Consider the following 12,203-nt stretch of genomic DNA (forward strand, 5'->3'; position numbering starts at 1 on the left):
TCTTGGTCGGAGGAGGCGCTTGCAGCCTTTTCTAAGATTAAAGAGAGTTTTGCGTCTGCTCCCGTCTTGGTGCATCCCGATGTTTCCTTACCTTTTATTGTTCAGGTGGATGCTTCCGAGGTGGGTGTGGGTGCAGCTTTGTCCCAGGGCCCTTCTCCTGCCAAATGGCGACCCTGTGCCTTTTTCTCTAAAAAACTCTCCCCGGCAGAGAGAAACTATGATGTGGGAGATAGGGAGTTGTTGGCCATCAAGTTGGCTTTCGAGGAATGGCGCCATTGGTTGGAGGGGGCCAGGCACCCTATCACCGTTTTTACCGACCATAAGAATCTGGCATACTTGGAGTCGGCCAGGCGTATGAATCCGAGACAGGCCAGATGGTCTCTGTTCTTCTCCAGATTCAATTTTGTCGTTACATTCCGACCTGGGATCAAAAATGTGAAGGCTGATGCTCTCTCTCGCTGTTTTCCGGGAGGAGTAAACTCAGAGGACCCGGGTCCCATTTTGGCGGAGGGGGTAGTTGTTTCTGCTCTATATTCCGATTTGGAGGCCGAGGTCCAGGCTGCCCAGACTGAGGCACCTGCCCGTTGTCCTTCTGGGAAGTTGTTCGTGCCTCCTGAGCTACGTCACAAACTCTTCAAGGAGCATCATGATACGGTTCTTGCTGGTCACCCCGGGAGTAGAGCCACGGTAGATCTCATTGCTCGGAGATTTTGGTGGCCGGCTCTTCGTAAGTCGGTGGAGGGTTTTGTGGCTGCTTGTGAGACGTGCGCTCGCGCTAAGGTCCCTCGTTCACGGCCTTCAGGTTCCCTTCTCCCGTTACCCATACCTTCCCGTCCTTGGACACACCTGTCCATGGACTTTATCACGGATCTTCCTCGTTCCTCTGGGAAGTCGGTGATCCTGGTGGTGGTGGACCGTTTTAGCAAGATGGCTCATTTCGTACCTTTCCCTGGTTTACCCAATGCTAAAACGTTGGCGCAAGCTTTTGTCGACCATATTGTTAAATTGCACGGCATTCCCTCTGATATTGTTTCCGATAGAGGCACGCAGTTTGTGTCCAGGTTCTGGAAGGCTTTCTGTTCTCGCCTGGGGGTTCGGCTGTCCTTCTCTTCTGCTTTTCACCCGCAGTCGAATGGTCAGACTGAGCGCCTCAATCAGAATCTGGAGACATATTTGCGCTGTTTTGTGGCAGAGAACCAGGAGGATTGATGTTCATTTCTCCCTCTTGCTGAGTTTGCTCTGAACAACCGTCGTCAGGAATCTTCTGATAAGTCACCATTCTTTGGTGCATATGGGTTCCATCCGCAGTTTGGGACATTCTCGGGAGGGGCTCTTTCTGGTTTACCTGAGGAGGAGAGATTTTCCTTGTCTTTGTCTACCATTTGGCAAAAGATTCAGAGTAATCTTAGAAAGATGAGTGAGAAGTATCAGCGTGTGGCTGATAAGAGACGTGTGCCTGGTCCGGACCTGAATGTGGGTGATCTGGTGTGGTTGTCTACAATAAATATTAAACTGAAGGTTCCCTCCTGGAAATTGGGTCCCAAGTTTATTGGGCCTTATAAAATCTTGTCAGTCATCAATCCTGTTGCCTTCCGTCTTGATCTTCCACGGGTTTGGAAGATACATAATGTATTTCACAGATCTCTCTTAAAACCATATGGGTGAGGGCCTGTTGGTAAGCTGACCATCTAAAACATTATGGGTGAGGGCCTGCTGGTGAGCTGACCATCTAAAACATTATGGGTGAGGGCCTGCTGGTGAGCTGACCATCTAAAACAGGCATGCTCAACCTGCGGCCCTCCAGCTGTTGCTCCCAGCATGCCTGAACAGCCTACAGCTATCAGCCTACAGCAGGGCATTGTGGGAGTTGTAGTTTTACAACAGCTGGAGGTTGAGCATGCCTGATCTAAAACATTATGGGCGAGGGACTGCTGGTTAGCTGACCATCTAAAACATTATGGGTGAGGGCCTGCTGGTGAGCTGACCAACTAAAACATTATGGGTGAGGGCCTGCTGGTGAGCTGACCATCCGAAAAATTATATGAGAAGGCATATACGTGATGGACGAGGAGGAGGAGGATGAGAAAAGGAAGATTCAACCATATACCCTTTTTTGTGGCGGAAGAGGTGCATGGGAATACAGAGTATTCGGTACATTCTAAACAACACATTTAAAGTGCCTTTATGTTCTGTCGTGGCTTTCGTCTGGTGGAGTGGAGAAGTCAGGGGCAATCCAGGCCTTGTTCATTTTTATAAGAGTCAACCTGTCAGCATTTTCAGTTGACAGCCGGATACGCTTATCTGTTATAATGCCACCAGCAGCACTAAATACCCACTCAGACAAAACGCTGGCAAGACTTCGCTGTCATCATCAGGAGGATGACTGTCCATCTCCTCATCCTCTTCCTCCTCTTCTGTCCACCCACGCTGAACAGATGGAATTAAAGTTCCATGGCTACTACCCTGTGTAGCGGAGGCAACCGTCCCCTGCTCCTCCTCCTCCTCCTCCAATACGCGCTGAGAAGACAAACTGAGAGTGTTCTGGCTATCACCCAGGGTCATGTCTTCTTCCCCCATTTCCAACTCTTCCCCACGAACAGCGTCGGCCTTAATTGTGAGCAGTGAGCGTTTGAGTAGACACAGAAGTGGGATGGTTACACTGACAATAGCGTTATCGCCGCTCACCATCTGTGTCGATTCCTCAAAGTTTCTTAACACCTCACAGACGTCAGACATCCATTCCCACTCCTCGCTTGTGAAGACCGGAAGCTGACTGGAAAGGTGACGACCTTGCTGCAGCTGGTATTCCATTACTGCCCTTTGCTGCTGACAAAGCCTGGCCAACATGTGTAACGTGGAGTTCCAGCGCGTGCTCGCGTCGCACAACAGCCGGTGAGCTGGCAATTTCAAGCGCTGCTGCAGTGTCAACAGACCGGCTGAAGCTGTTGATGACTTGCAACGGTACAGGTGCAGCGTGGGAGGCATCTGGGCCTGCGCCTTCGACAGGCGATTGGTTGTCACCCAACATAGGGGAAGAGGAGGCAGTGGTGTGACCCGCGGACACAGATTGTGGACCCAGGCGTTCCTCCCACTTATTGCGGTGCTTGGCTGCCATGTGGCGGATCATGCTGGTGGTGGTGAGGTTGCTACTGTTCACACCTCGGCTCATTTTGGGGTGGCACAGGTTGAAAACTACTATTCTTTTTTCGTCTGCACTTTGCGCAAAAAAGCGCCATACCGCCACACCTACCCCTTGGCAAGGGAGATTTCCGCAAGGGGGTGCTCCGTGGAACACTTGCGGGCCTGTTTGGCGTGGCCCGCCTTCTCCCTGTTGCCACCCCACTGCCTCTTCCAGCCTGTTGCGGTGCTGCAGATCGCTCCCCCTCGGGACTGCTGTCCTCGCTCGCGTTTCCGCCTTCCCATGTTGGGTCAGTGACCTCATCGTCCACCAAGTCCTCTTCAACTTCCCCACTCCGATCATCCTCCTCACTTGCTGACCCCAACACAACTTCAGTGATTGACAACGGTATATCATCCTCTTCATCAACCTCTGCAGACAGTAATTGTGGTTGACTTGATGGCAACTGTGTCTCGTCATCATCCACCTCCTTAAACACATCATCTTGTGAGTGTGAAGGCTCTAGAGGTTGAGAATCAGGGCACAAGATCTCATGTCCCTCTTCAAGAGTGCTTGGGGAGAGGGCCAAATTAATGGGGGTGAAAATAGCTCCTTAGAACATCCGAGTACCGGATCACTTGTTTGGCCAGACTCTACATGGTGGGAGGAAGGATGATCAGGGTGAGGATTGTGTTGTTGACCATACAGTTGGCTACTGAGACTTGGTGGAAAACAGGGTGGTGCTTAACCCAGTGGAAGCATTATCTGCTGCAATCCAACCGACCACCTGGTCGCACTGGTCTGACTTCAAGAGTGTTGTCTTGCGATGCCCTGCAAACTGGGACATGAAGCTAGGTATCGTGGATGACTGTTTTCCTTGTGCTCTGGCAGCAGGCACAGTTGCAACGCGCCCTGAGCCACGGCCTCTGCGTGAACCATCAGAATCACGTCCACTTCCCCGTCCCTTAATACTCGCCTTCTTCATATTGACACTGGATGTCACTGATATTTGGATTAAATATAGGCCTCACACACTGTCTAGAAATAAGTGTATATTTGCTTCTCACTGGTCACAGCAAGAAACTGACTGTAACTGCAATTTGGATTAAATATAGGCGTCACACACGGCCTAGATATCAGTGCTGATTTGCTTCTCACTAGTCACAGCAAGCAGCATTTGTAGAATGCAGAAAATGAATGTCACTAACGGTCGCCCTGACACAAAAAAATAATTCCCCCAAAATAAATTTTGCTGCCACCTCTAACAATAGTCCTTAAAAGGACTTTTGGTTCTCTGAAAGGTTTGAGATCCAATTCACTCTACACTCGCTCTGTCCCTAACAGCAGCTCTCCCTGACTCGCAATGAGCCGAACCCGCGTGACCGGGTGCTATATAACACCCGATGACGTGTTCAGGCCAGCCAATCACTGTAATGCCAGTAGAAAACATGTCTAATGGCATTACAGTGATGGCAATACTTATCTATCCTTACTATATTTGTGTCTATATGTGTGTGTGTTTGTGTGTATATTTTATCCTCTAGGTGGACCCTGTACCTCGTGGCAAGTTGTCACGAGGGCGCTATACAGTGGACACCTCTTAGTCCTTCTGATATTGTGCTAGTCATCTGTTAGGGCACCACCTGAACCTATCTCTCTCCACCCGTCACTTTACCAGGGACAGCCAGGAGGTTGAGATTAGGTACGTGGACAGGGCGTCCCCACCACCAGGAGACGTCCCTGGGCAGAGGACCAGTTTAGGGTATCAGTGCTAGGGATTTATTTTCCCCACCACTTACCCAGTGCATCTGACTGTAACCTGGCCTCTCGCCTCGGATTGACAATGTAGAGTTTTCTTTATGTCTTTATTTCTCATTAAATTTAGTCATCATATGATTCAAACAGGGTACCATTGCTGGACTTCTTGATTTCAATATAAATACTCTGATATGTTATAATACTGGTATCATTCTTGCTGGACTTTTTTGATGGCAATACTTACCAGCATGTTTATTGGCTGCTTAGATGGCGCCAAACGTCCGGGGAGGAGACTCAAGCATGGCGCTCGAGCACATGTGGTACTCGGCCGAGCGCTCGGATCTGCCGAGCATAGCGATGCTCGAGCTGAACCGGTACTCAGCCGAACATGCTCGATCATCACTAGTAGTGATATTTCTCAGATAAGTAAGATGTAGATTGTTCTCAATTGGTGGTCAATTGTACAGCTTTTTATTTAAATCCTTCCCTTTTTATCCATGTTTTACTCTCTTTCTTCCAATAACTTTTGCTTATATGACTTCATTCCAGGGTCGAGAGGAAATCCTGAACAATTTTATATTTCATACTCACATCCGTAACATTCTATCCTTACTTAGATATGTGTGACTTCCACCTAAAGAGAATAAAGGGAAAAAAAAAGAAATATTATATAAGATAGACAACAAAACATATCACTTAAAATATTCTTTATAGATAAGCGGGCACACTTTAAAATCAAATATGAAATACCAAGAGACATAGAAATATCATGGATGACGATGAATTTTGAATAGGAACACTGGTGTCATTTTCATAGAAATGGGGAGAAACTCAAACCCTCGTTTAGGCCATGTGGGGAAACTGTGTTTAAGTTGGAAAATCCATTTTGCCTCCCTCTGTACCAGTAAACGTTTCCAGTTGCCACCCCTGTTTCCAACCAACACCTTGTCAATACCCCTTACCTTCAGGAGGGAACTGTCACACTCGTGATAAATTTTGAAATGACGGGGAATAGTCTTCAATCTTGTTAGATCCTTTTTGTCTTTTGCCCCGCTGATGCCCAGAACATGTTCTCTAGTGCGTTTTTTCAGTTCTCGTGATGTCATGCCTACATATAAAAGATTACATGGACAACTTGCTATGTACACAACACCAATCGTACTGCATGATATGGCATGTGTAATGTGGTAAGATCTGGGGCCCGTACCATCTGTGAAAGTTGTAGTTCTGACTATATTGGGACAGGCAACACAATTACCACCGGGGCGACATCCCCACTTCGGTCCTTTCGAGCCAAACAGCCTGTTGGGATTTGTACCTTGATAGTGACTGTGTACTAGAATATCCTTGAGGTTTTTCTCCCGTCTATAGGTTAGAGAGGGACACTTCTGCAAGGTGTTGTCCATGAGCAGGATCAGGGGCATTGCCAGGTTAAAACATTCGGGGCCTGGGCCCCTGATGTTTTGTCCCAGGCCCCGAATGTCCTGCCTGCCTGCTAGATACCACTGTATTGTTGTCCTCAGGACGGCAAAGCAATTGAATGTAATGCAGTGGAAGAGCTGAAGGACCTGTGGTGACATCACAGGTCATGTGACCATTAAAACAGACAGTGGTTGAAAAAGAAAAAGACCTGCGATGATGTCACCATCATGTGCAGGAGGGCGTGGCCAGCACAGTGACATCTCGTGTACAAACACATATCTGCTCTCTCAGATGTGGTGATGTCTGCTACAGGAATAGAGGTAAGTGAAGGGAGAGGAAGAGCAATGCTGGGAGATGTGGTTATTTAGCTGGGACTGTATGTTAGGGCTGAAGGGAGGGATGTTATTTACATGGAACTGTGTGTTGGAGGTACCTGGGGAGGGGTCATATTATTTACATGGGACTGTATGTTGGAGGTGGCTGGGGGGATCATGTTATTTACATGAGACTGCATGTTGGAGGTGGCTGGGGAAGGGGTCATGTTATTTACATGGGACTGTATGTTGATGGTGGCTGTGGGAGGGAGTGATGTTATTTACATAGGACTGAATGTTGGAGGGGGCTGGGGGAGGGAGTGATGTTATTTACATAAGATTGAATGTTGGAGGGGGCTGGGGGAGTTAGTGATGTTATTTACATGGGACTGTATGTCGGAGGGGCTGGGGGAGGCAGTGATGTTATTTACATGGGACTGTATGTTAATGGTGGCTGTGGGAGAGAGTGATGTTATTTACATGGGACTGAATGTTACAGGGGTCTGAGGGAGGGAGTGATGTTATTTACATGGGACTGTATGTTGAAAGTGGCTGGTGGGGGGAATTATGTTATTTACATAGGACTGAATGTTAGGGGTTGATGTTTACATGAGATTGCCTGTTGGAGACGGCTGAGGAGGAGGTGATATTATTTACCTGGGACTGTATGTTGAAGGCGGCTGGAGAGGAGGTGATGTTATTTACATGGGACTGTATTTTGGAGGGGGCTATAGATAGAGAGGGCTGTTATTTACATGAGACTGTATATTGGAGGGGGCTGGAGAGATGGTGTGATGTTATTTACATAGGACTGTATTTTGGAGGGGACAGGAGAGATGGTGTGATGTTATTTACATGGGACTGTATGGTGGATGGAGGAATATAACTACAGGGGGCATTATAAATACTGGGGGCACTTCAGGGTGAGTATTATAACAGTAGGGGGCAGTATAAATACTGGGGGCACTGTAGGGGTATTATGAATCCAGAGGACATTAGGTGTTCTTATTACTACTAGGGGCTCTATAGGGGGGACTTATACATCCGCTTGGGCCCCGTATCTTTTGAGACCCTAGCAATGCCCCTGAGCAGTATGTATCAATATTTCTTCAAAATGGAAGACACTTCTTTGTGGCCCGAATTGAAGGAAGTGATGAATCTTACTATCTCTCCTTTGTTGTCCTTCGATGTAGCCCGACTTTGTAACAAAGAATCTCTTTTGGAATGTTTAGCACGTAGGTATCCTCTTCTTAGTGATAAATTGCTGTATCCCCTTTCTTTAAATCTATTATGTAATTATTTTGCTTGCATCTCAAATTCTTCATCACGAGAGCATATTCTTCTTAGTCGCAAAAATTGACCTACGGGGAAGCTATCAATCAATTTCTTCGGATGAAAAGAATTTGCATGGAGGAGACTGTTCACTGACGTGGGTGTCTGGAACAAGTCTGTATAGATGAAACCATCATTATCAACCTGCAGCAGCACATCTATAAAATCCCCATTTTCTCTACCAGTTTTGTATGTTAGATGAATATTCATATCGTTCTCATTAAGGGACATCATGAATCTCCGTAGATCTTCCAATGACCCCTGTCAAATTATGAAAATGTCATCAATGTAATGACCCCATAAATGGACTTTCTCAATTTGGTCAATTGGATCAGTCAGGAAGATCCTCCTCTCCCAGAGCCCCAGGAAAAAGATAGCATACAAGGGCGCACAGGTCGCCCCCATAGCGGTTCCCTGGAGCTGTATGTAGTAGGATCCGCTAAATATAAAATAAATTGTGCCACAATGCAAAGTTGAGTATTTCTAATATAAATGTCCCGTACTCACCATCTATGTTAGATGTTGTTAGGAAATGAGTGGCAGCCAGTATCCTGTCTTCATGGCGAGGAAGCGACTGAGGAAGTGACTGCGAAACGCGCATCGGGGTCAGGACTACACTGGTCGGTATTATATTATTGTACTACTCCTTGAGGAATTGCTTGTCTCATTGCACTAAGCACTTAATTTGTCCTTAACATTGGAATGTTTCCTTTCATTCACACTTTTTCCAATAAGGAGAGGGCACTATGCCGTATGGGGTAAACTTCATGCCCCTTTCTTCAATTGGTTTAGGTGGGGTAAAAGGAGATTGAACACAGGGATAATGCTCATCTAGGTGTTTCTTATATTGACATACAACACTTTATGTGTGGTCCGGTACTTTTTCGTGTGTATGCATGCTGCCTGTACTGGATTTCTTAACATGATCTGTACATTTGAATAATAAAGTAGGCATCTTATATATTCTATTGCTGTATATTCTTATTTTGGTGTGGTGATTTGAATTTGTTATTCACAGCAATTAATTTGTTGGGAGCCAACGATATTTTGGTGTCAATATAGTAAGGGGTAGGCAACTTTCCTATTGGTTGCTAGGGATGTTGCTAAGCTCAGACAAAGATATTGCAGCCTTCTAATTGGCCCACAAGCAAGAAGCAGTGAGGGTACTGATAAAAAAAAAAATCTAGAATATTCACGATTACGAAGATATAGCACTATATTCTACATCTTTGCGAATTCTCAAAGTGCCGATATTCGCAATAAAAATTCGCGATTAGAATATTCGCGATCAACACTACTCCCTACCTGTTCTTCTGCAATGCTCTGCAGAACTTCTCTAGTCTGTCAGCTCCTGTGCCCAGCATTTGTCTCCTCACTGCCTGCAGCTACTCAGTAAAGCCTTTAGCCCTGAGTCTGTACTACTGAAGGGGTTAAAGTTTTTTGTAAAGAATCCAGGGAGAGAACAGACAGCAGCAGAGTGCAGGAGGGCGTGGCCAGCACAGTGACATCTCGTGTACAAACACATATCTGCTCTCTCAGGCTTGTGCACGAAACATCATCAGAGCAGGGAGAGAAGCTGACATCACAGGTCATGTAACCCTTAGTGAACTCTGAGAAAGGAGCAACTGAAGATAAAGTAAGTAAATTGCATTTGCCCAGTTAGAAACATGCAAAGAATAAAAAAAATATTCAGACAACCCCTTTAATGGGGTTTTCTAGTTTTGTATCAACATCTTTTAAAATAATCATTTATGAAAGTATAAAAAAATGATTATTTTTATTTATGAAAGTAGCTGTAATTTTGTAATGTATTTCATTTAGCTTTATTGCTCCTATCTCCCGTTTTGGGCTTTGGTCATATGACCCTGTCCAGGCAGCTCTTTCTTATTTCCAGATATGTTATGTCCATGGGTGGGGCAGTGATAGGAGCGTGTCTATGTAACTAGCTGGGTGGGAGGAGCTATAAACTAGCTGGGTGTTGTTAGAGGCAGTGATGGGGGAGTGTCTATATAACTAACTGGGTGGGAGGAGCTATAAACTAGCTGGGTGTTAGGGGCAGTGATAGGGGAGTGTCTATGTAACTAGCTGGGTAGGAGGAGCTATAAACTAGCTGGGCCTTGTTATGGGAGGTGCTAGAGGTGTGGCAGAGAAAGGAGAAGTGCATCATGGGATTAGTTGGACACAGCAAACAGTAAGTGCAACATACAGGATGGAAACAAACCAGACTGACTTTTTGCACGGTGAAAATGGTTGAGGAGAGCCCACATTTATAAAATAAAAAATAAGAAGGGGGAAAGATGTACATGAGGTAGTCAACTACATGAACATAGTAATAGTAAAAGCCATAGTAATCCCAGAAAAAAAAAAATTGAGTGCAAATGGTTTACATTCAGCAAAATTTGTCAGCTATAAATGTGCTCTCTGTATCTGAGATGCCTTTGTGAAGGTGGATTCACACAGTTTTTTTCTGGCTTTTTTTTGCCATCTAACTTTTTTTTTAAATAGCATTTTTTTAAAACACCACTTCCAGATGCTAGCCATGTTGGTGTTTGTAAATTGCAACATGCTCTTGTTCCAGTGTTTTTTGCTCATTTTATGCCATTTTTGTACCATAGACATCCATTGCACCTGATTAAAAATTGCATGTGTCAATATGTGTTGCATTTTTATTTAATTTTTTTCAATGGCATTTTTAATTACAATTCTACAGAGAATGTGATATTAGAGGGGGTGCATATGTTCCTGTTTATAAACACATGGCTTGCAGCAAAATGCCACAAAAAACGCATTTAGTAAAACACACTATTAAAAAATAATGCCATAAAAACACTTCTAACTAATGATTTTTTTTGCACAAAAAAATGTCGTCTAACCAGATTTATGTGCAATGGAAGCCTAAGGCCCCTTTCATACGAGTTTTCCGTGCGGTGCAATGCGTGACGTGAACACATAGCACCCGCACTGAATCCTTACCCATTCATTTCAATGGGTCTGTGTACATGAGCGTTTTTTTCACACATCAGTTCTGCGTTGCGTGAAAAAAAGCAGCATGTTCTATATTATGCGTTTTTCACACAGCCCTGGCCCCATAGAACTGAATGGGGCTTCAGTAAAAAACGCATTGCATCCGGAAGCAAGTGCAAATGCAATGCGTTTTTCACTGATGGTTGCTAAGAGATGTTGTTTGTAAACCTTCAGTTTTTTTATAACGCGCGTGAAAAACGCATCAAAACGCATTGCACTCGAGCAGAAAAAACTGAACAACTAAACGCAATCGCAGACAAAATTGACTAAACTTGCTTGCAAAATGGTGCGAGTTTCACTGAACGCATCCTGAACGCATCCGGAGCCAATCCATCACGCTTGTGTGAAAGAGGCCTAAGGCCCCTTTCACACGGGCGAGTATTCCGCGCAGATGCGATGCGTGAGGTGAACGCATTGCACCCGCACTGAATACCGACCCATTCATTTCTATGGGGCCGTTCACATGAGCGGTGATTTTCACGCATCACTTGTGCGTTGCGTGAAAATCGCAGCATGCTCTATATTCTGCGTTTTTCACGCAACGCAGGCCCTATAGAAGTGAATGGGGTTGCGTGAAAATCGCAAGCATCCGCAAGCAAGTGCGGATGCGGTGCGATTTTCACGCACGGTTGCTAGGAGACGATCGGGATGGAGACCCGATCATTATTATTTTCCCTTATAACATGGTTATAAGGGAAATAATAGCATTCTGAATACAGAATGCATAGTAAAACAGCTCTGGAGGGGTTAAAAAAATAATAATAATAATTTAACTCACCTTAGATCACTTGATCGCGTAGTCCGGCATCTCTTTCTCTCTCCTTTGTTGAATAGGACCTGTGGTGAGCATTAATTACTGTAACAGGACCTTTGATGACATCACTCCGGTCATCACATGGTACGTCACATGATCTTTTACCATGGTGATTCACCATGGTAAAAGATCATGTGACGTACCATGTGATGACCGGAGTGACGTCATCAAAGGTCCTGTTACAGTAATTAATGCTCACCACAGGTCCTATTCAACAAAGGAGAAAGAAGGAGATGCCGGACTACTCGATCAAGTGGACTAAGGTGAGTTAAACATTTTTTTTATTTTCTTTAACCCCTCCAGCGCTGTTTTACTATGCATTCTGTATTCAGAATGCTATTATTTTCCCTTGTAACCATGTTATAAGGGAAAATAATTCAATCTACAGAACACCGATCCCAAGCACGAACTTCTGTGAAGA

This window comes from Bufo bufo, chromosome 3, assembly GCF_905171765.1.
Source record: "Bufo bufo chromosome 3, aBufBuf1.1, whole genome shotgun sequence".
In the NCBI taxonomy this organism is placed as follows: domain Eukaryota; kingdom Metazoa; phylum Chordata; class Amphibia; order Anura; family Bufonidae; genus Bufo; species Bufo bufo.